Source organism: Pseudorasbora parva, chromosome 14 (assembly GCF_024679245.1).
Source record: "Pseudorasbora parva isolate DD20220531a chromosome 14, ASM2467924v1, whole genome shotgun sequence".
Taxonomy (NCBI): Eukaryota; Metazoa; Chordata; class Actinopteri; order Cypriniformes; family Gobionidae; genus Pseudorasbora; species Pseudorasbora parva.
In genome coordinates this window covers 22,940,426-22,944,471 of record NC_090185.1, presented here as the reverse complement: position 1 = coordinate 22,944,471, position 4,046 = coordinate 22,940,426, and the positions used below count along the sequence as shown (strand labels likewise).

General features: G+C 37.4%; 1 pseudogene; it reads right to left on the bottom strand.

The window, feature by feature from the left end:
- Positions 1–697: 697 nt before the first annotated feature.
- The window catches only part of LOC137039762 (mast cell protease 1A-like), an 18,748-nt pseudogene continuing 15,399 nt past the window's right edge, over positions 698–4,046 (bottom strand).

Genomic DNA, 4,046 nt, shown 5'->3' with positions numbered 1-4,046 from the left:
TAAATTTGATATTACTTATGGATTAGTTAAGCTTGTTTCTATATTAGTTAATAGTAGTAGCTGAAGTGTTAATGTAGTACTACTCATTAGTCCTGCATTACTTCCTGCATAGTTACTTATTAATGACGGACAATTATTCTAAAGTGTTACTGATAACGGTTATATTTGTGTTCTCGATGGGAGTCAATGAATCTTCCCCATGTGTGATGTAATCCATGTCTAATAATTCTTTGTAAATTCTGTAGATGTGAGAAATCAGTTGAGAGCTTTTTTTTTTGGTAATTTTGTAGGAAGATTTTATGAAGCTCTTTATTTTACAACTCAAGTCATGGAGGCTTTTCCGGGAATCTTTTTTCATGTATTTTCTTCTTCTTCTTTTTTTGATCGGTCTTTAAAAAAAAAAAGTATCAAATAAAAACGTTTTTATTTTATTTTATTGATTGGAAAGTGCACAATATCATTCCTCTTTTCAATTGTTTTGTTGTTGTTGTTGTTGTTGTATTTTGTCAACAGTTTTGGGTATTTCAGTTTTTCCCCAATTAGATACGAGTCTACAGGCATGACTGGTGTTGCCTAAAATATATTTGGTTGTGACAATGAGAACACATTGACTATAATTGATGCTTGCCATGAGATATGTTTATTTAAAGAATGAAAGAATTTGAGAAATATTTCTTCCTTTTTAGTTTACATGAAATCACTCCTTATTTTGAATTTCCTTTTTGATCCATTGACGAAATGTTGAAATCTTAGTATACACATTAGGTTTCTTAGATGAATTACAGTCATTTTTGTCACCAAAAGATGTGACACCAACAGCTTTTCCCTCACAAACCAAAGGACCTCCTGAATCCCCCTGTTAAGAAACACAGATCAACACGTCACCAGTGAAACCAGTTTTTAAAATACCATAAAGTCTGTGAATCATCTTTTGTACATACCAAGCAGGATCCACCACCACCGCCACCGATCGTCTTATCATCTACACAGATCATCTGTGGGTCCAAGAACTTTAATGGGGAGTTATTGTTTTTGTTCCATTTAGATTCACAATTTGAAGAATAATCTATTAACGTATTTGCCTCCTTTAGAACATCGCTCACTGAGCCATTAGTCTTCGTAATTCCCCAGCCGGCAACACTACAGAGAGTAGCAGCTTCGACGTCTTCTCCTTCCTTTGGTAATGGTATCAGACTAACGTTTGTCGTTTAGTTTGACTTCTTTCTCTAGCTGTAATTCAAAATTACAACCATTTAAAAATAAACAATCTATTAAAAGACTGAAATTTGTTGGATTATACAGTTGGTTTTGATTTTAGTACAGACGCCATAGAGGTTTCTTTCAAGTTGTATGTATTTTTTATCTTTTTTATTTGCCTCTTTATTTTCTGCTTCGTAACAACAACCACAATTTTTATTTTTTTTGCTACACAGGAACAATACATTAATAATGTAGGAAACAGACTTGACCATTTCCATAGAAATTATTTATATTCCTTCAGTTTTTTTAAAGCAAGAAATTGCAATAGAACTTCGAACATAGTGGTTTGTGCTTCTGTTTCCTGACCAGATATTATTTCGAACAAATAAAAGTATTGCATGTTGTTACCCTCAAAAGCATGATGTCATTCTCAAACGTATTGCTTGAATAGTTTGGATGCGGGATGTAGGACATCACTCTGATGCTATCTGAACTGCTGCTGTTCCTTAAGTCATGAGCACCAACAACAGCCGTCAGCAACTCACATCTGTAGAAAGAGCGCATTATAAATGTTCATTTATGTCATAACTGATATACTGGTTGCACTTCAGTCATTAACAGGTAAAAGTTAATCTAACTCAGCATTCACAATAAACAAGCTCTTACCCAGTCCAGCATGTGCAGCAGTTAAGACAAACTGATCATAAATCAGGAATCCACCACATGTATGAGAACCACACTTCTGAAGTGAAACCATGTAAGGTCTGGAGTGGGGTTTGGCTTCCCTGCCCCTTCACTATACCCACATTTACATGAGCTGAGAGAGAGAGAGAGAGAGAGGGAGAGAGAGAGAGAGAGAGAGGAGAGGGAGAGGAGGAGAGAGAGAGAGAGAAGAGAGAGAGAGAGAGAGAGAGAGAGAGAGAGAGAGAGAGAGAGAGAGAGAGGAGAGAGAGGAGAGAGAGAGAAGAGAGAGAGAGAAGAGAGAGAGAGAGAGGAGAGAGAGAGAGAGAGAGAGAGAGAGAGAGAGAGAGAGAGAGAGAGATGTCAGTCAACTTATTCAGCACAAACCAATTAAGCTCTTCAATAATCATTGCAATACATATGCTGTTATATAATCATTCTCACCAGTGAAGGTCAGGTGTGGCAGCAGGATCAGAGAGATGATGATGATGTTCATGATGAAGATGATCAGTGAGCTCTCACTGGATGAACACAGTATAAATATACTTTGAAGGTGGGTGGAGTCACTGAGGTGACCTTTACTTACAGTTTTATACACAAGTCTACGTATTGCAGTATGAGCAACACAACACAAAAGCATTCAGTAAGATAAGAAGATAAGAAAGCATTGTTCTTTGTTAATTCTTGCGGTTTCAATAAAGCCACAGATGGTTTGGGTGATAAGAATTAACCATGTAAGCATGCATTTAGAATATTTTACAGTTCCTAACCATATATATTATTAACTGTTATAATGCTAGTGTTCAAACTCAGTGTTGGGTGTAACACATTACAAAAGTAATACATTACAGTAACTTATTACTTTTTGCTGTAACGCAGTAGTGTAAGGCATTACTAATCAATTTTCAGTAATATTTTACTCGGTACATTTTCAGTAACGCTTGCGTTACCCCCCCCCCCCCCCCCCCCCCAACAAAAAACAATACAATAAAAAGGAAAAAAAAGACGCACACATTAAAGCATGAAAAATGCAAGTTATTACCTGTTCGTGTTCATTCAATAGCCGCGTGTGGTGTCCAGGTTAGTAATTAAATATTAAATGACAGCTTCTGATATATTTTTGTATAGCGATTTACTTCATTTTCCTTCAATTCAATACTTCAATTCATCTCCCTCTTGCTGGAGAACTTTTGGATATTGTGTGATATAGTCCAGTGAAGGCGTAGGCCTATGTGTTTATTGCGGATTTTAACAGAAGTGCCGCAGGCATGATTTCAGTCTCTGTGCTCGCGCTGGCCAGTGGAAAAGTGGCTAAAGAAGGTTTAAAGGCACGTCGAAGGACGGACGAGAGACGAGGCGCGCGCTGCAGAGCCCTAATGCCTATAAACAACACTTGGGTGGAAGATGACAGAATAAGACTACTGAGCACCGTGACACCGTCGTTTAGATTTTTTATAATAATAAAGTAATTTAGTTCAGTTAGAGAACAGACCGTTCAAATAAAAACGGAAGGTGTCTGCTGCATGATCGGAACTTGTGATCTTGACCTGCCAGATGATCGCGGAAGATTTGGTTTCAAAGTGAAATGTAAAAGCGCCTATTAAAGGGGGGTTGTCATTGTGTTGTGTATTTCATTAAGAATAATAGGCTAATTCTAAACCAAAACTCAAATCTGCTTTGTCGCACAGAGTGCGCATTTACTAACGAGCTGTCATTCACTGTGTGCGCGCACTGGCGCGTTTTCAGTTCATATGGAAGCTTAACTTTTATAGGAATTCATTGAAAGCACTCGCTTTGCATCCGCTCCCGTTATTAATGCCCAAGCGGCAGTGCGCATGTTCCCTTTCGGTTAGATATACTAGTGATTTAAAAGCCCAGATACCGGTGATGTCATCACACTTTGATTAACTGGTGGGGAAAATGTCAACACCACATTGCTTAGTTTATCAGAGATAAGGACAAGAACGTAGGCTAGTCAAATGCAAATGCAGTCAAATGCAACCTTTGTCTAAACCCGAAATAACTATCTTGCAACTATGTCGCAACAATAACAAAAGACCAGACCTAAGCTATTCCCAGATATTGCCAGATAATCACTTTACCTCTAAAATAATACTTATAACATAGTTGGATCGTCATGATTTCTTGCATTGTCTTGAGCATTC